The following is a 21,795-nucleotide window of genomic DNA, read 5'->3' as shown; positions in this document are numbered from 1 at the left end:
GAAAAATAATAAGTTTTTCAAGAAAATGAATTTGATAAATGCTCAATCACTATCATATTTGGACAGTTTTAGTATTTATAGTAATAGTATAGTTTTTGTTACTCATTTAATTGAGAAAAATAAAATACTCACTAAAATCAATCTAATTTTTCTCAGATTATTGGGTGGATCAATTGGATAAATTTTTGGCACCAATCAGTAACTGGATTATGTACACATTCCTTTATGAATTAGATGAGGTGATTATCACATATTATCTGTCTTAATAAAATATTTTCCCATTAAAACAGCCGGTTTTCCTCTGGAATACTTCCCCAATATTTATTTTAACCTCAGACGTGTCACTTGAGTGTGTTCAAATTGTTTAGTAAAAATTTGTTGCTTGTATGCGAAGTATATAATTTTCATTTCAAATTTCAGTTTCCTTCTCGAAAAGTCTATCGACTTTTCTGCATGGTCATACATTGATTCTGTACTTGGGGGACATTCACCGCTGACTGTTGGTATCGGTGAAAGGACAATTCGAGGAAAAGGCTGGACAAAAGAGACGGAATGGGAACGCCGGAGCTAGAGGTAAATATCATTCTCCTTTTCCTCTCGAATCATGTTGACTAAGTTGAAGGTGAATGATCATTTGGGGTCATCGAAATTGGATCGCAGTAAAAAAAATGGGAGAGCGATTTTCTTGGAAAAAATAATAATGAGGTGAACTGAGAGTTTCGATTAATTTCTTCAAAATTCCCACAACCCATAAAAAATGCTACTTTATGCCATATTTCCTATGAGTGTGCTTGTGTTTCCCAAGAGTCTTAAGAGTCATAATATTGTTATGAATAATTGGAAGGAAATTTAGGACAACATAGGCCGTGTTCAAATGCATTTATATGTGCTGCCTACGGATCACACTATGCAACAACGCGCAAGATATCAATATTTTTCGTAAATGTGGGCATTCTTCATGTATTTTGACCTCCGGAACACTAAAATTATTCTCAAAATATCTCCCACAATTTTTGCTTTACAAATCGCACGCATTCACAATTGCCGACAATGAAAAATTTATTGTAACTGTAATAAATCCCATAAACTGCTAGTTTGGCAGGGTGTGAAAGAATCCATCAGAATATCAAAGACATAGAACAACGATACCGGAATGATGGGAGAATACTGCAGGATGCTTCATCGTCAGCTCAAAGAAATTCCCCAGATGAGGGAATTACATTAGATTAATATAATGCTCTCCAGAAATACATTAGAAACTCCTACTTTAGTAAAAATATTTTTAAAATGTCGGATCCCTGGAAGGTCCTTTCTTTAGAAAATGAATTTTATTCTAGCATTTCAATTGCTCTCAGAAAAAGGTGCTAACTCCTAGATGTGGAACATCTGAACATTTTGATCCCGAAGGAAAATCAATTTTCTTACCCAAACCTGGAATGCATAGCTTACAGTCGTTAAGTATAAATGACTTTTGGAAGGTTGCGTTGCGTCATTTATCGATGATAATTGGTTTTGAAGTGATACTTTGAGGCAAATAGGATGAATTCCATCCTTAACGTGTGTTTTTTTTTCATAAAGTAATTTTAATGTATCCCAGTCCAATGCACCAATAGAGGCCATGCAAATGGCTGTTTCGAGTAGAAGACATTAATGGGCCCATTGCGGTTGAATTATAACATAGCATTATTAAATTCATTTTCGGTATTGATAAGGGATATTATATGAAACGCTCGAACCTGAAGTTACGATTTTAATTGCAACCGTAAGATAGTATGAAAGCTAAGAGTTTGAAAAATCTGTTTATAATTTCAGTTTTACGCTGAAGTGCTCAAGTTCCAGGAGGAAAATTGGATTAACAAAGGATATTGGTGAATTCATTAACGGTAAGGTTTGGAGTAGGTAAAAATCGTGAAGGCTTGTTAAATTGCTCGATCAATTGATGTCCACAATACGTTTATTTTTTATACTAGGAAATAATAGTTTCGGTTGAAAAAATTCCTAAATTTCTCAAAGGAATTGAAATTTAGAAATCTTTTGCCTGATTCAGCATATATATATACCTAAGATGTCGTCCGTTCTATGGTCTATATGACTGGCGATGCATAGGTAAATATTTTATGATAGTCGGAAACAGAAGGACCTGACGTAATATCCAACTGGATATTGCACTCTGATGGCAATTTTCCTAATTTTATCCCATATAAATTAATTTGAATTTCAAGTTCGAAGTGTCAAAAGTTTCACCCTTATTGCCAATAGAGATTTAACTTGGACAATGTTCAGTTGTGTAAATGACAAAATTTTAGTCATCTTGAAAAAGGGTATTATCTCCTAAGCCTGAACTCAGTCTTTTCACCGTGGTGTATGCTTAAAACAGGAATTGATCGGATTTTTATGGAAGAATTGATGACGATATTGTTGTTTGTTACGAAAAGTAGCTCTCATGCACGGGTATTCAAATTTCAATGCTAACAGTGTAAGTCATTTTGAACATTGTAGTGTTCTATATATTTATGAATCAATCCATTTCCATGGCTCTGTATTTTTCTACGCATCAGAATTTTATTGATTTTCTGAGAAGCTACGTTAACTGCGAGGATAATGTTGGAGAAGGAATCGAGAACTCGGTACTGTCGGTACTTCGTGTAAGCGAGATCACGAATAAATTTCTGCGTATTTGTTGCGTAAATTTTATACTTGGAATGTGACACAAAAATATTTATCTCGAAAACTTGGGCGATATTTAAGGTCTAGAAAAAAATATATAATTTTCGTGGTGAAACCACTGTCTAAAAATGACCTCTAATTCGTATTTATCTAGGCTGAACGGATCTACGAGCCGAGGCTATGATTTCCTCCGACATTGATGCAGGGTGATTCTCCTCGCAATGATAGCCAATTTAGAAATTTGGAAGTCTAAAAATTTCCGAATTAGTTGGAAATTTCGGAGTCGTAAAACGCTTCAACGTTTCCTTGGCCGAGTTACGGATTCTATCGTAGTGGGAATCCCGGGGAAAGAGTGAGTGATCCTGCTCTCTGAAGCGGTCGCGACGGAAGAGACGATTTTTTATTGCAATTTTTTTATTACGAGTTGCGCTAGCACTTTTACTTTCGTAGAAGAGAAACTACTGCACGTCTGTTTCGATATTGTGCTCCGTCATTCGGCATGATACATGAAAATTACCGATGACGAATAGTTTTGGTCCTTCCCATCCGCTGGGATGTAACCACGGACTTAGAATAATCTTTTATAACACGCGCTGATTAAATAATATCACCTCTAGTCTGGCGCCATTTCATAGCATCATACAACTCCTTGAATCGGAATTACGTGCTTACAACCCAGGAAGTTGAATTCCACTGATAAGCTGTTGAGGCAAGTATTAACTAAATTCTCATTCTGTACAGTTTGTACTTGATTGACACCATTGACTGACCTGTTTGAAGCCTAGCAGACGGAATGCAATGAGGCAGAAAGTGCTAAGTTCGGGGGATTATTTCATGGTTCTCCACGCATTCATATGAGAGAACAAAGATTTTTAACTGTGAAAATATGTTTCAGTGCTTAAGTCAGTATTTAAAAGATATAAATTCATATTGAGAACCTTTTCCGTTACGTCCTAACCACGCAAATTAATAGGAGCACTCGAGCTAGCTTTAGTGCTACCATCTACGTTTGAAACCATCGCCGGACGACATTAAGGACGATATCGCTTAGCATTACCAGGGTTGCGGAGTTGCACTGGGCTGGATGTAACCTACTCTCTTCATCTCAAAGCGGCGAGCCGTGGTGTGTATTTTGACCTGGTACACTGATCGCCAACCTAGGGTTAGCGAGCCGTATGCGGTATTTTAGATGTCAAATTGCAGCTTTCCAGTTTCATGCGCAAAAATGATAATTATGTTATTTTATTTTCAAAACTTTCGGCGCGTTGCTCCGAGCGGCAGATTTCAGGGGGTGCCAAAATTTGAACATTTTATTGAAAAAGTTATTTAATATTTATAATTAAATTATTTTACAATGATAATAAATTTATAAATTATTAAACAATAATATTATTAAAACTTTCCAATAGCAAACGTGTGTAATTTCAATTACCGCATCTTCATCATAGCTTACGGAGCTTAATTATATTTTAGTGGTGGGTGAGGGGCAAGAGGGAGGCGGCAAACTAATCTTTGCCCCCCTGACATAACTCTTAGTTCTGGCCCTGGGCAGGAGAGAGGATTAAAGCTTCCCTGTGATTAATACATGGCCGGTAGTGAAACGAAAACAACGTCGAAATGTAGTTGCGTAGCTTATTGCATAACTTTAGGCTCATCCGCCTCGGAAGGTTGCCGACCCCCGGACTAGTAGGGACGCATCGCTCATGCTCGACCGATAGTTTTTTGCCTTATTTCGCGAAGTTGTGCTCGTTGGAAACTTACGCTGTCACCATATTTTCATTCTATTATCAGGTTATGTGTAGAGTAAAGAGGGTTTCCCTTATTCTAAAAAATAAAAATATTTGCCTCAGATAAAGGACCGAAGTAAAATTATGTATATAATTTATAAGCAGATGTTCACCGGTGTCTATTCTATACTTCCTGAAAATTTCAGTTCGACATGGAGTGATGCGCTCTCTTTACCCACCGGATACTACCCGCAGGATTTTATGTAGAACGTACTGAATACTTTTTTTTGTTGGGATTTTTGGATACTTGTGAAAATTGTTTCGCTAGATCGTGTCTTCAGGTTATTTTGGTGTTAAAACCTCTTTGAGCAAAAATGGGATTTGAAATGAGGTCTTATTAAACTGATGTTCTATTTGCGAAAAAATACAAATTTTTATTGAAAATTATACTAAAAATTGTTATGCTTTTAATTAAGTATTCTCTATTCCCATTACGTATCATGATTTTTGTTACTAATTGCGAGCTTCTACTGAGGTTCAGTGATCATTACCCGACATATCACAGCCTATAATCGTTTCCTGTCCACTCTCTTGACTTTATTTCTTTAAAGTTTTGCACAAACAAGGCTGAGGAATAAATAGTTCTCTGCATAAAGCCTCGGAGGCCTTATGATGAACATTTATCCCTGATGGTGATTTTTTGATATTATAACAAGGAAATTATCAATAAAATTTGACCAGGTAAACCTGATGCAATAGAGTTTGCGGCACGCTGACATTCAGTTGACTGAGATTTCGTGTTTCTGCGCGGTCAGTCGCGTAGTGTGTATCTAATGTATTTCCCGCCCTGAGACTTTTATTCTTATCATTGTTGTGGGCGTTGAGAAGTAGATTATTGCCGGAAGTTATTTTTTTTAAATCACTGTGAAAGACCTCAGTTTTCAAAGAACCGTTGTATATTGTGACGATGGTTTTGCTATTTCGTCCTCAATGTTTTCATGGTTGATTCATTTATATTTTGCTTGGAATCCGATTTTCTATGAGCAATATGTGCATGAATTATATGTTCATCAGGCATTACAAGTATTACAAATTTATTTCTTTTTATATTTATAACTGTACACTTCTTTGGAAATATTAATCAAGGTCGTGGTTGCAATTCCGAGGAAACAATTGAAATTATCTCTCAAGTTTGTTTTTCAGATCTAGGTTTTGGTTTCAAGGTCTTATTGCATAACAATTACTTTCTGTGGTGAAACATAGGCCGTGAAAATAAACCAATTGGAAATTAACATTTAAAAATGTTCTCTATCACTCATTGACAAAAATCATCGCCTTGTATTAAAAAACATTTGGATCGAACATATGACCCTCAATACTTACGAATACCATTATTGTTATACACCAGTGACTATTTCTAATGGAAATATTGTTTGATACGACAAAAATTTTGGATTGGCGCTCAAAAGAATGTTGAAACCGGGTGGCCATTATTGCTTGCGGGTTGGTGACCATAGAATATTCAGGAGAAGGCTGTAGCAGAATGACGATTTATGTATCTAATTTAGTATCGCCCACAAATTTGCAAGAAGATAGGTGCATACTATACTTTTCATGGGCACCGATTTGCTACTAGAAAATGTTGTTGCTAATTTGGGACACATTTGTGAGTACCTATATGGTTTTTGTTTGTAACTAGCGTGAAATTATAGACTGTTTAGTGACTTTTATTACGCATAAGTTGTTTCGATTACTTCAATGATTTTTCTGCGTCACTTGTCTATTATGCATTGCTTGAGTCTAGTCTAAGAGGTGTTTCCAAGAGAGTGCTATTCAAGTCTCAAATGTTGTGAAATCGAGAGCAGTCAAACAGGTGTCACTGACCTTCTTCCCTTATGTAGTTTTTTCGATGTTCTTACGACTTTATATCTTTTCCTCCTTATTATCCCTCATCAATCCCGGAGTGTTTTTCCACTGCGACCTTCTGGCGATAGATTTGCGTGTTAAAAATCCGTATAATTTGCGTTATGGCAAGGTGGCGAGGGTTCGCCGCACCGTATTATGAATACGGAATAGTAGTGGGTATGACTTGGTTATGTGAATCATTGTGGAGCCGAAGAAATTTCAGCTTTGCTATTTGCATGTATGGTTTAATAATTACCTAACTTTTTTCATTATCGGGTAACTTTATCTTGGAAATAATCAAATACTTCACCTAAATATCGGTACTATGATAAAATAAACGACCCGAATCAACAAAATTAGTTTAGGAAACCGCCTGGCCAAACTTCTTCAAAAGCTTTCAATCTGTCGCTGTGGCCAGTGATTGAAGAACGAAAAGAATATTTACGATTGATGGCTGGAATATGATGCTTACCCATTTGCGACGCAACCCATCCCTCCGTAATGCATTCGGAAGTTCATTTTTAAGAATAACTTCATAGAAGGAACCTCAATTTGTGATAAATATATTATATGGTGATTTTTAAATCTTATATCAACTTGAAACTAAGAGAAATTGCCTGGTAAACTATATCCTCAAATGCTCTTCGTGGTCTCAAATTTCTTGTTTGAAAATGCCTAATTTAATGTTTTGAAATTACATTAATTTATGCACTTGTACAATTTGGCATGGCGCTCATCACCTAATAATTGTAAAACATGTTTTTTTTTGGAAAGAATTCATACATTTCTTAGGTTCCCATTTGTATCAGGCGTGGAAAATGTTAGTGCAAAAATGCAGTTAGGCTCATAAATACAGAATTTAATTATTAACAAAATAATAATGTAAGATTCATGTTATTACAAATATTTATCAAAATTTACCTTGCATTTTCATAAGATTTCTAAATCAGTCAACAGTTTAGTATTATTTGGTATTATACATTCTTTTTTAGATTATGCGGCTTCTTTTCAATTCTAATGAATTTTTTGTTTCCTTAACCTTCACTCTGTTGAGCTAAAGTGATACCCATCCTCGATTTTATGTTACCTTCGGTGACTGGTCTAGTTTAGTTAAAAAAATAAATCCGGAAACAGCGCAAAGGAATTCGTCCGCCAAAATACTATTTTTTCCCTGGTTGCGGTGAAAATGACATGGGTAAACAATGAAATATTTTTGACGTGGTGCGTGTTTGTCAGTCGCATACAACGTACCACTTCGCTCGCTATCATTTGGAAAACATATCCAAATTACTCATTGGTAGAGAAGCATGAATGAGGACAACAAATGACTGTTCCAAATCTTCTATCCTCTGTCAATATCAGCATTTGAAAGCAGAAGTTAGATTACACCTCACGGCAAGGTAATATTGGCCATCATCACTGTATGAGCATTTGGGATTGCATTCATTAATGCATAGAATAATAAATGTGTATAATAATAATTGTATGCTTTCTAAATCAAATTTATCAGTGAATGAGTATCAATTTTATTCAAATTCAATAGTTTAATGAATAAATATAAAAAAATCGGTAAATATAGACGCTAACTAAACTCACAAACTGTTCAATTTGTCGTATGACTATGTGTGGCGGTGTATGTGTCGGAGGAGTGAGTGAATAATTTATTACCGGTTCTATATATTCCGTTCATTGTGATTACTCCCGAGCTAATATCTCAATTATCGTCAATGCCGGGGCACACGTTTGTCGACGACGATTTTGAAAGGAGTTCAGTGGTGTGGTGGGAAGACAAGGAGATGGAGGGTAGGGGCCGTAATGATATCCTGGTAAAAGGGATGCGAGGAATGTAGATCAGGGCCGCAGGTGGTAAGGGAAAAAAATACACCGTTTGAAGGGCATGGGAAGATTTGAGCTGTTCTTTCTGAGTAGTGGCGCATTGTTAAACATTTTTAGAGGCCCTTCTAAGCGACTTGGGGCGGGTAGTATATGATGTGAGTGACTCGATAATATCCGGCCTTAAATATAAAGCGGAAACGATGATTGGGCATGTTGTTTGTAAACACTCGGAAGGTCTTTCAATCGCGAAATTCACCTTTTTATGAGGAAAGGTGGATACTGCTGAGAAGTGGGTGGCCTTAGTGAGTGGCAAATATTGATAAACTAATTGTCCCGATTCGTTCTCAGTAACCTTTATTGCTGTGTTTTTTTTTATAAATAAAGGGATCTCTAACAATATGTGATTTCTCATAAAAATAGTAATTTTCGGATAATTACCTTCATTTTTAAATGTTATTTATAAGAAAAGTTTATGTTCTGAAACTTATTTATAATATGAATAATTAACAAGTATTTTGCATTGTCATTGCCATATGTAAGCTTGTAGTTTTTTAACGAACCACAAAATATTTTTTGTTAGAGTGTTTTAGTAATGTATTTTCTTTGAATTTATAATATATCCTTTTCTTTTTTTTTGGTTTTTAGAATTTTGAAGATATTCCTTATGAGTTTTACACTGTAGGTATATTTTATTTTTAATTTTTATAGCTGATCATTTTTTCTCTTGTCGCACCAAAACTTTGAGGCTGGAATTTCGGGTGTGATTATTTTGATGATGTATTCATTTGGAATAAAAAGTCAATGTCATTTTTGCTGCGATCAATTAATTTGCCGTTTATGTGCAACTTTTATCGGAAATTTCGCTGAAAGGTCACATCGTTTAAAAATTCATGAATGAGTAATGAATCATACAAGTTTGTCAATGGGAGATTCATCCAGGAAAGAGGGTAGTTCCCCACCCAAATAGTTTAGGGTGCTACCGAGGAATATCTTTTCACAGTTTTTGTCAGCAACACCATTTTTCTCTGCCGCACCTTAAAATAACAAGTTTTTATTTTGAATCTGGGTGGTTTTGACTCCATCCCGGCCTACGCCACTACATCATGCCCTGTGATTTCTGTAAATGAATAAATTTCAGCGATCACATAATATTTTGTCATTACGTAAATAGTTGGCACCATGACGTATACTCAGCCTTTGAAAGGAAGATGTGGCGGATAGGTGCGATAGGAGCTCTCAAGGTGACAGCTTAACTGCGTGGTGTGGGATATTAAATCATCAAGGAGTCATGAGAGCTTTGGAATTAAAATGTGATTATTTGCTGTTTTTTCCAAATAACTACCCTCTCTTTTACTGGCGTTTACGACTTTAGATTTTAATGTATCAGTGGTAATGCGTGGTATCATCACGCTTTGAATAAGTAGTTGATGTAACATTGTTGCGCAGAATCCCTACTGGTTATTCCGTACATTTTGCTAGTTGTCAACAAGGCCGAGGATTTAAACCGATTTAGCTCTAAGAGAGTTGTTTATATATTGCTGTATTAACTAATTTTTTTACATAAGACAGGCGTTGCGTAGATCAGTTCCAATAATATTCATCCGTGCCATTCCTTTGCAATTAGTCTTTATTGCGCATCACGCTTCTCTTTCAGTCAGATAAAATCAGGAGAAATAATTGAAAACAATTAGAGTATTTTTTTAAGGAAAAACGTTGATTTTTCTCTGCGAGTACTGATCCTTATCAGTCATGCATCTTGTGTGTGCGGACCAGGGCAGTCCCTAAATTTTCCGTCTCAGCCCTGCAACAGATAGTAGCTTATTACTTTTTCCCTTCAGATTATCGATGTCAACCTATTAACATGTTTTCTGGGGAGTATTCTCTATAGTATCGGTTGCTCCTTCGACTCTTGCGCGGAAAATAGCGGGGAGGTCGTTGGGTAATGGGGGCACTAATCAGCTTACTGAATGTTTAGGTTTATCCTACGCTCTATGGTAATACCATGTGTTTGAAAAATTTCTCCTACGTAGAGCTCTGACGAAAACATATTGGCAAACATAAATTCATGCATTTTTTTCCACAGAGTGTTCTGGACCTCCTCGAAATGGTTTTTTTTTGATATTTTAAGTTATTTAAAAAATTTACAGAATTTTCCTCTTGGAATATAAAGGGAGTTTTTTTAGGCCGAGAAAAAAAGGATATAGGTTCATGAAGAGGGTTTAAAGAATGCGTTGCCTGATAGGCAACGATAGTAGGAACACATAGAAAAACAAATGAGCGGATGATTTGTGACTGAAGTTCTGAGATTTCTCTAGAGTTGTAGAACCACAGAATGAAAGACCGCGATACTAGAGTCGCGTACTTCCCACAGATTAACTCGTCAGTCATTTCATCGTCAGAATATTGAGAAGCTTCTACTCAACTATGTGCATGCAAAGAGTACCTTAGCACGAATTTCTGCGAATAGATGGAGTGAAGCGACGTATACGATCGGTTTTCACTACTCCTGGTCAACGATATCCACTTAATGGAGTGCTGTTTGCCACAACTTGTTGTTAGATATTTAATCTGGCAATGAATATCAAGCGTTGACTCGAATAGTTTGCTTGTTTTTTTATCAATTGTAGGTATTTTCTTTCTCCCAATTTCATCCCTAGCTTTGAGTGAAAAGAATTATTTGATATGATGGCTATGAATTTTTTTACATTTATACTGGGTTTATCATAACTAATATATATAGAGCTAATATAAAATCACATAATTCATAAAATACCCTGAAACTGATGTGAAAGAAGGTGAATGATTTAAACCATTAGTAACACTGTAGATCATTCACGTCGCAGTGATAACTTCAATATGTGGAGATTTACCATGCAAATCCCAAGACAACGTATGAAATGGAGCCTATTTACGAAATATGGAGTCTCTAAGATCGGACATTAACAGCAAATTTTTTTGGAGTAAATTGGTTAGGGCATTGCTAAAAAAATACCGAAGCGCTCCTTTAAAGGATTCCTTAATTCCATATAGAGTTTTATAGAAGTCTTAGTTTGACTTTGATGAATTTTGTGGTACTCCGTAATGAGTGAAATTGTTAATAGAAGTTCTGTAGAATGATTTCGAATTCCATACCTTTTGCAGAAAGTGCTTTATATGGGATACTTTGTTGAGGTTTGCTACTGATTCGTTTCTCTATATCTGTTTCATTCCGTAAATTTGTTGGGCTGTTAATTTTAGCAACTACCACGGAACTAATGGGACGCATTATTTGGAAATCGGGTATAGAGATGTAACTTCCCATTTTCTTTTAACTATATCAAAATATTGGGCATGTGTTGGTATCAAAATATTGGGCAATATGTTTCGGCTTGGCCATTATTTTCTGCTTGCTACATTATCAATAGAATACGGGTGGATGCAAGAAAATGAAAATAAAATATTATTTTTTATACATAAGTATTGAATACACCAAATAAAAATAGTGTCTTTCGTTTTCACCATCATTGGTATCGACTCCGCGAAGGTGCATATCTCGCCCTATCTTCATTGGAATCGCTAAACAGAACTGTAGAATGTTCACTAAATGGGTGGTGCATAGTTTTTAAAATTTTATTCTACGATTCGCTTCTGAGTGGATGAAATTCCTCTCTATCAACCGGGATGGATTGGCGTCTCGCGTCAGATGAGTTTTCCACGGGAAACTATATGAAGACCGTTCTCATGAAATATTCATGTGTAAGCTCATGTGTCTTTTGTGCCGTTTCGATATTCATCGGTGAAAGGAAGAGATTACTTCATCAGCGTCTCTTATTGGCGTTAGGCGACAAATTTTCTGAACCGTTAAATGCTGAGCATTCTTCAAGAAATAAGTGGTGGCGTAAGAATATTACGAGCAAATAGCATTGTTGCCTCGGGAGTAAATAAGTAAAAATATTAAGCATTCGTAATGGAATAATCAAAGCTTTGTATTTTCCACACAAATATTTTGAAGTATTTCTTTGAAAAATACAAAGTCTTGAAACTTTATAAGGTAAACACAAAGTTTTGATCATAAATTTCGATCGAAGCTGTACTTTTTTAAGTTCTGATTAGCACCTCAACTGATGATGTATTGATAAATTATGGTTTGCTTTAGAGTATAAAAGAAATTTAAGAGAAATCAGGGAATGTATCAATACATTGTAATGGCATGAAGGGTATGACGGATGTAACCGCGCAAGTATTTGCGTCAACTAATTCATTTTGCAAGCATTCTTACAAGCGTATAATAATTGAAGCTTTCGTTTTAAAACTCTTACTAAACTGGCCATCAAATTGAAATTATATGAAAAACCTGCTGGCATTTCAAATCTTCAAGTACAATATGTGTTTTTGTCATGAAGAGCTTATTTTTATATTAGCCTTTTTTTACGAAAACAACTGTTCGTCATGTTGTAAAGAGGGGTTGTGACGTCAACCGCACTCATCAACATGCTAGTCCTGCTATTGCAGCGCTCGCCAAAATTTGTTTCATTACGAAGTGTTTACTGGTTGACATCACCTTAGTTGCATGATTAACGGCGTCGAGGAATGGTGTTATGAAGTATTCATTGCATGGCAACACTTTAATCGTATTGAGGAATGGTTTTTTATGTTTTATAACCAATATTTTTTTAACTAATATTTTTTTACTTGTTTTCTTACCCAATTTCTGAGCTCAACTTCGCAATAAGGTCTGATGACTTGTTTTCCGAAAATCACACCGCGAGGATTTTATGATGCTAGTGCTCAGAGTATTTTCAACAGTATGAAATATGGGTCCTATGATATGGCCCAACATTCGGCCCTCCTGTACAGTGGACATAACCCAAAATTTTCTACGGCACCCTTAGAATGAATATACGGTCGAAATATGAAAAAGGTCATGTATAACCCTAGATTACAGAAACCAATTTTCTGCTGTCGATTTAATTAAAACGCGAACGCTTGACACATTTCTTTTCGCATCGTGTTTGCGTTTAGTTAGCGTCCCTACGTACAAGGTCTTGAAATTGTCCTTAGACTCAACCTTCGCTATGTTGACTCTGTGAGAAGCGAACTGCAAAGGCTCGCAGACCGCAAGGGCGTCGCCCAGTCACAACAAGACATGAGCCTCTCCTTTCATAAAGCTCACTTGTGAAACGGAAATGCGGGTAAATATGAGTTTTGGGCACGAAAATGAACATTTGATCTTCGACGCAGTCTAACGGGTAACGACAATACATGCTGCCATGCTCGACCGTCACCTGTATTCGGTAATTGTTACGCGGCGTATAGTCATTCCTTGCGTTCATGAATAATATTATAATCCTGGGTCAGTTTAAGGTACGACAGAATTCCATTTATTTCACACTTCGCCTCAATTCCATGCCATTTATTTTACTTTCCTATGGTACTTGTGTCTTCGGGGTTAGGCGTGGGTAGGCTGGATCTACCCTAAACACCTCTGATGGAAGGTCTGGATTCCCCAAGAAGGGTTCAGAAGAAAGAGATGTAACTTCCCATTTTCCCTTAACTATTGCAAAATATTGGGCAGTTTCAGTTTGGCCACTTTTTTTCTGCTAGGTAAGTTTTTTTTCTAATCAGTATTTATGCTAAGTTGTCAATTGAATACGGGTGGATATAAGAAAATGCAAAAAATATTATTTTTTATAAATAAGTATTGAATAAACCAAATATAAAGGTAAAAAGATTACAAAAATGACAAGTTAATCGGTCTGAAATCTTTATAATAGTTTTTAAAGTCAGACGGACACAAAGAAAACATAAAAATGAAGGAGGATCCATCCGCTCGTATTTATTCCTAGCCGAAGTATCATTTTATGAGGAGTTTCTATTGTGAAAATCGCGAAATTATAGTCAACTTCAAAAACCGAGCGCAAAAATGCAGCCATTCAGAATCCGCGTTGGGTGTCTGTTTACTTCCTCCTATTTTGAAACTGAAAGGGATTCACCCTAAAAATAATCTTCCCGGTCATCGCTGGATACTTTTGTTCTCCATTTCCTTCGGCGGCGCATGCACTCATGCGTATTTGCTCGCGCGTTTTCTCCCCGTGACCCGGTTTCCGCAGGGTGATGCTGTTGTCGCTCCAACTCCCGAACGGAAGCCTTAGTCACCGGAGCGACAGGTGTTGAGGCCTTCGGAGCGACGTCAAATCACACTCTCGGAAGAGAAACCGATTTTGAGGGCGTCGACACAATCTTCTCCCGCACTCGCGGTGTCAACTTCGAGCTTCGAGAGATTGATTGGCACATCGAAGCGTGAATATGAGCCCCGGGAGAGACGCTCACTTGAAGCAGGCATCGGTGTTCACGCTCCTCCTGCAATCGTTTTTGAAAACTCGTCCTCTCGTTTGCAAGGTGATGTTCTGAAGAGTATACATGCAGGAAGAGATTCCGTCGAGGCCACGCAAGCCTGAGGTCAATATTTTTCCTTCTGGAAAGTGGCTTTCGTATCACGATGATATTTTAATGCACGAATTATATTTGCCTGAATGTAGCTCCGTGATTACTGTCACGGGAAAACCTTGCCACCCATAAGCCAAAGCGGCCCCTCTAATAATAGTGTTTGTGTGTATTTATTGACTCGTACTATGATAATAGTTAATTTACATATATTGTAATTTTTGTACGTAAACACAGTTAACCCTAACCTTTATGTAGACTTCCTCTAAATGCTCTAAGAGAATCAACGTTTCTTCCGGTATTTACTCCGTTTGTATCCATTTGTGGAACAACAGTTTCGCCTGCGCTTATGTCGACTACTTCCGACCAGTGAATTGAGGAGGAAGAATTTACGGTCAACTTATATCGACTGAAGTCCTTGATAAAGTTTTCTTCCGCCGAGGAATACACGCGGAATTAATCCCGAAATACAGTGTGCTTCAGCTTATTTAAATCCCCGCAAAATAGCCCGATATGTATAAAGTTTTCTTGTACTAAAAAACTAGTTGCGGCGCACGCAAGTACCTGCAAACAAATCGCTCAGATGAGAGTTCGGGGATGCAGCAAAAAATTCGGTCATGTGCTAAGTTCGATTGTATCCCAGTACCCGGGCCTCGGGATTAAGTGCTGCATCGGCTCCCCCAAGTTTCTAGTTGATACATTTTTTGGCAAAAGACCAATTCAAACCATGAAGTGGTAACTTAAATGTCCATGAATTGTATTGTATTTACTTCTCAATACTAAAGTTTTGCTTGTATGCCGGATTCAGGACATGAGTGGTTTTAAATGTGTTTCATGTACTTGTTTGTAAACGTCTTATATTGAATTGCTTACAATTTACGGTACCAGTAAGAAATGTATTATTATTATCATTATATTTCCACGACTTTATTACTCTTTCTGAATAGTATATACATGGATTGAATCTTGGAATTATCTGTCGGAAATTATTCCGGCGTTTTCATGAAAATTGCCGTTCGGGGCTTTGGCGTACCTCTTCACTCTAGTGTCTCTTATTAATGTTACAATTTCCCTACAAAGGAAAAGAATTTCGGTCATTCTTATACTTATTAGGTAAGACGATAATTAGAGCGCAGTTGAATGGATGACATTCCAATGGCCAAGCTCATATTGTAGATTTGTACTATTTAAGTATCACCTCGTCTGGAACTCGAGTTGTCACGCCGGCGGTAATGTCTTCCACTATTTATTTAAAACGAGGAGGGGACTTGAGATGCATGTAACCTTCTCAGACGGCTTTCCCGAAGATGTTTAGCTCGTTTTTACAGTATCGGTTATTAGTAAAAGGCCAAGGAAATTTTATTTAGCGGGAATTTCAATTTTTCCTCCGGGAAAAATTAAGTTTACGATGTCATAAACATGGAACTACATAAATTTAGCCTGCCGCTATTATTTTAATCGTGGAGTGCACTTTATTTCTGCCACGGGTCATCAAAATCAGTTTTTTTCCGATTAAATTGCAGCTCTTTAAATGTATTGGTGGATTAAGGCGTTGAATGTCCCTTTTTTTCTGTTCTGTTATTTTGAATTTCCTCACCATCAGAAAACTCGGCTGAAAGAAAATTCAAAAGGTGAATGAAACTTGGCATGAAAAGTATTAAAGTTGTAAATCGACTTTATAACAAAATAGACTATCTAGTCGATAAAAAGACTCATGCTGGAGCAGTTTTATGCAATAAAACGTATTGAGTGAGTGAACATAACGTGATGCTGTGTCAAGTTCTATTGTCATTATGAGGGATTAATACTGTGCATTGTGATGGAATAGAGGGACAATTATTTTGAATGTTTAATTTAATTTTTATTATGATTTTGATAGCTAAAGAAAGAAAAATGTCCCATTTAGTTTTGATCACTGTTGAATTAACATTATGGATCTCTCTAGTGTAACAAAAACGGAGGGCAATGCGTACACGATACGCGTATTCTTGAGAATTCACAAAAACACGCTCTTAAGCCACGTGAAATGCACTCTTTAGTCGCTAGAGGCCACAAATTTAAATTCACTTCGCTGGAACTAGCCTTCTCGATGGATTTTCTCTTTCATGCCTCTCTAAAGATCGCACTTTAAATTTTTTTAAGTGGTCCCTGCTCGCAAGCGAGGAAACACTTGGTTCAAGCAGGGAAGTGGTCTTATTCTTTGTCGGTGTTGTACCTTCCGGAAAGAATGACATAACAAACTATTTGCTTTCATTGCAGCCTAGCAGGAAAGCGAATTTTCGCTGAAGAGCATTGTGTACACAATATCCATTGTAGTCCTTAAACATGGGCACGCGTAACGTGTTCCATTTTATGATGTCGGTAAAATGAACGAGAAAGCATGGCAGTGCTGTTTCTCTGCACTTGCCTTAACCCGCGGGAGGGCGAAATGCAACGTTAGAAGACGCCGGGGGTGTCATCGACACCCCCAAGAATTTTTTCCCCTTTACTTGTAATGATAAAGTTATTTTGTGTTCTTTATTAAATAGGTCTACCGACTTAAAGTGATACCAAATATTTACTTTTACACTGTTACTCTAAAATTGATGATGGGAGAAATGTATTCAACTGAAGTTTTTTTATGTAATATACGTTATTTAACAATCGTCAACATAACTTTACAACTTTGGGTTTCAAGTCGTGAAATATCTTATTAAACATGCATAATGTAATGTTCTACGTGTTAAAAGGGGAAAAAAATAATTAGCTCTCACGGAAGGAAAAAGGTCAGGGGAAGTCCTAAGGCTCGGAAGAGGAAGGTGGAAGGGCATGTGGGGTGAAGGTGACACCCCAGGGCACTTTAACCCGTTCCGATCCCAAAGCGGAATGAAAATGTTATGGGATACCGGCAGTATTTTGGCAAAATGTATGAGACTTGAAGGTATAAGAAGTAGCAACGCTGTAGATACAATGATGGACATTCAATGGGTAAAAAAAGAACCATGGGATGTCTTTAACACCCCACGCGCCCTTTTCCGGGTTAACAAGAGATATGTTGGGGATAAGGGAGGGCATTTTTTCAATATGCGCTTCTCTTTTTATTCCCCCTAAGTGCCGAGGAAATGAGTTTTCCATCATGGAATGGCTAATAACCTCTGCCCTAAGGTTTGGGGGATTGCTCTGCATTTGATAAAATAAAAGCTATGGCAGCAAATGCGTTAGGAACTATTTTTAATAAGCAGCGAAGTTAATGAATAAAAAGAAGCCTCTGAACGAGATTTAAGTAGCAAAGTTTTCGAAATAATAGCCATTAAATTCCATTTTAATTCTCTTCGAGCCAACGAAATTTGGTGGTACTACCGGAAAGTGCCGACTTAAATTTAAGAATTTGTAACACTTTATAACAAAGCACTATAGGAAGTTACTGTTGTATATATCAATTTATTGTTTTATTATATTTTACTAAGAGTTAATTGTTTGTTGGTTATAATATTGTAATAAATTGGATAAAGAATAAAACGAAACGTACCTTATTATGGTTTGTTTATTATTTATGTACCTTTTTATGATTTTTATATCAATTTATTATGATTAAAATTTAGTCCACTCTCGAGCCGATATATCGGCCCGTGAAATTAAAAGGGCCAAAAACGAAAAAAATCGGGAAGAAATTGAAATGGCATCGAAAGATCGAATGAAGAGAATCCAAGAGAGCATGTCTCAATGTACCAGGTCACCACTACTATTTCACCATAGAGACATAGGTATTTCCAAATTGAACTTTTGCATCTCAGAAAGACTATTTTAGTTGGTTATTTTTCTGAAAAATGATTCTGAACTTGGTGAAATTGGGACGATTTCGCTCTCCAGGCTCTATGTCATCATGCCGAAACGTCTTATTTCATATTTGCGCCGAAAACTTCCATGTATAGAACGAGACCTAAGGGCCATGTATGTGCTTTACAAGGTATTTCATACCAGACCTAAATATATGTGACGATATAATATTAGCAACTTTTCCGCTTAATATTATTCCGTCCTCCTCTCAGTTTGAACTGTTAATCATGCATTACCCGAGGCAGGGAATTTCAAATCCTGATGCGGGTACAGACGTGCCTTTCTAATTTTGTAATTAGAAATGCACGTCTGTACCCATATCAGTATTTGAAATTTCTAAAATAAACGCATACACATATATATGAACGCGAATCGGCCCCTAGTATTATATTGACATGGTTTTACCACCGAATGAGAAAGACTTACACTTTGCGATTTGTTTCCCGCGTAAAATAGGCTATAATAATTTTTACGTGATATCGGTTTTTTCATCTCCGGTACCATCAATGCGTGATTATGGCCTTGAGATCAAACGGATGCACTGAGTGCCAACATAACTCTTACGCTTTCAGAATAGTGCTTCGTGTCTTGTACGCCGTCAGAATATCCATGGGGAAATTGGAAGCCAATTCCTCTCGTGCGCCCATTCACATGTATTCGTGGACGTGATATGAAATTTCGTTCGCTGGGCCTTGAACTAACCGTGACTTTTCTTTGGAACCGAATTTTACCTCTCCGGATTTCCTCACTGGGCGCCACTGATGGGTTATTTCCGCGTTATTTTCCATTATTATCCGAGTAAATATAACGAATACTGCGTGAAAAAATACCTAAAATTACTCAAGTTCACTCAACTGCTCTCTGCAGTTAAGTGTTTACAATTCTAGTGAACACATCTAATTGCATAGCTGTTAATTGTCTGTAAAATGTCTCACAGCGTGAAAGAAACTGGTTAGACCCGTGAAGCTTAGACCAAAAAGCCAAATCTACCACAAACTACGTCGAACAGTAGGCAAATTTTCGCTCGATACACTCATGGTAAAAGAAATTGCATTTTTCCATCGATAAAAAAACTTTTTTTGCGCTCTGGTACTTGTTTTATTTAGAGCAGTTAAGTAGAATTTGGACATCTCCCTTTTTTCCAAATGAATTATACTTCGAGAATGACAGTCAATTGCCGAAACCACGGTAGTTAATAAATAGGTAGGTACATAATTATAGTGGAACTTGGTATTTTGATTTTTATGGTAATAAAACTAGTTTTTAAAACTTGTGCAGTCATATATATATATATATTTATAAAATCATCAAAAACTTAATTTCTAATACATTTATCGGTTTGATACACATTAATCAGATTTTAATACAAATGATAGATGAAAAAGGGAAAAATGTCATTGCGTAACCAAAGTGAACAGTTACCATATGGAGTGATTATTAACATTTCAATACTTGTTTAACAACCTGCTACGATGGAAGATGAGCTAAAAGGACGGGAGCGTGCGGCGCTGGTGTGGGTCACTATTTTATTACTTAAATTTTTACATTGTAGCACCCGTTAAAGTTGAAATAGAGTTATGATGTAATCAATAAAATGAATTCATAGCTTTCTCCGAATTTCATATGCAGCGTATATAAACCTAAAAGTTAGTATACATAAATTAACTGTCGACTATTTTTTACCTTACAAAAATTCCAAACTAGGAATCGTCCTGCCATTACTTACATGCAAATAGCAATATTTTTCTTCATTCTATCATAAATTCAATTACTTCCGGACGAAGAAGAGGATTTAAGAAAATTTATGTGTAAGTTTCAAGCCAGCTTAAAGAAAATGAATAGTAGGAAATTGAGTGAAAAAGTTAAAGTCAAAAGAATGCTTTAATTTACGGGAAACTACGGGAATTTCGGGAAGTTACGGGAACTAACGGGAATAGTTTTTACAATTTTTATTGTAAACAGTCGGAAAAGATTATTAATTCAGTAATGTGAAGTAGCATTATGAATAAATCGTTTCATATTAGATGACGCAATTCGATGTATAGTCACATCGGAGAGCACACGTAACCATATTGAAATGTGCGAGAAATTCCGTATTTACCGTTAGGCCCGATTTTCTAATGCTAATTAAATATTTTTCCGAGTCTAAAATAGGAATTAACGAATAATTCTACTACACCAATTTAAATAATCGCCAATATGAACCATTTACCGATTACCGAATTTTGTCTTTATTCAAAGGCAGCTAAGAGCGACTGCTATTCATTTGTTCGATATACCGTCTAAATTCATATTTTTCAGAGCTGTTTCACTACAAATTTCAAATAATCTCAATTTAAGATTACAGCTGTAATATGTTTCCATTATCGCTAACAACAAAAATCGATTCTTAATGCAATGCTTAAAAGACAAATCATGGGAAGTTTTAAGTTACAACATTAGACATCGCCTCCCAACTTCGTTTGGCAACATATTCCCGGCGATTATCGCCTTGTGTGGATGTTGCTTAACGCATCTGAATATTTTTTTCGCGGCTTTTGGGTAGGAGTATCGAATTTTGTCTTTGTCTAAAGGCAGCTTTAAGCGACTGCTATTCATTTGTTTGATATACCGTCTAAATTCATATTTTCGAAACTTATGAATTTCTTAGATGGCTTGTGGTAATAAATACCAGTTATTGTACAACCAGGGTATAACCGAAGTAATTAATAATTGATAACATTCTTTTGTCGGGTCTGAGAAGGAATTTAACTTGCAGTTTCCTGTTACTCATCATAAATATTTGCGAATTTTCCAGGCTGCTCATGAATCGCCCTCTGAATGCTCCTCGCTTTGGTATTCAATGAGGACCCTCCCACGGTAGATTGGAATTGATCTCATCGGGTCGGGCTTAACAACCAAACGAGTTGCTCGCGGATTCTCTGAAAGGGATAAAAAGGCGTTAGCAATTTCATCCATGTCCACCGGAGGTGATGGGAAAATCGTCCGGATACAAGGTGGCAGAGACGTGCTCATCGATTGGCTGCGTTTGAAGCGAAACTCTTTCAAGTCCCGACACGTCCCATTAGGCTTTCAAAACGTGCGAACAAAAATTATGCGACGGGAATGAAATGCATTTGGGAGTGGCGTGGAACATCCATATTGATTTCACGGACGCTTTGGTGTATTGTGTCCGACACCCAGTGGGCCATCAGCGGTTTTCCCACGGGCTGAAGGTGAGGAAAGACAATTCACGGGCTCCAAATTACTCATCACTGAAAAACCACACGACAGGCCTGTATAAAAATTATAGTAGTTCTAAGATATGCAAGAAGCCGCAAGTAGTAACGATTTTTTGTCATCTTGATTTGATTATTTCATGCTAATGGATCTCGTGACAGATATTGTTCTGGGTTTATTGATATTAATGCCGCAGGGACGG

General features: G+C 36.7%; 1 protein-coding gene and 1 long non-coding RNA gene across 2 annotated transcripts in view; one reads left to right on the top strand and one right to left on the bottom strand.

Moving 5' to 3' along the window:
- Positions 1–21,795, bottom strand: part of LOC124157257 (facilitated trehalose transporter Tret1-like) — a 125,768-nt gene that overhangs the window by 8,825 nt on the left and 95,148 nt on the right. The window lies entirely within an intron of this gene.
- LOC124157258 overlaps positions 1–21,795 on the top strand; it is a 34,167-nt gene that overhangs the window by 5,491 nt on the left and 6,881 nt on the right. Inside the window, exon 2 of the long non-coding RNA XR_006864559.1 lies at positions 421–573. This is a non-coding gene — a long non-coding RNA (uncharacterized LOC124157258). The remainder of the gene's footprint in view (positions 1–420; positions 574–21,795) is intronic.

Source organism: Ischnura elegans, chromosome 4 (assembly GCF_921293095.1).
Source record: "Ischnura elegans chromosome 4, ioIscEleg1.1, whole genome shotgun sequence".
Taxonomy (NCBI): domain Eukaryota; kingdom Metazoa; phylum Arthropoda; class Insecta; order Odonata; family Coenagrionidae; genus Ischnura; species Ischnura elegans.
This window is presented reverse-complemented; position numbering and strand designations above follow the sequence as displayed.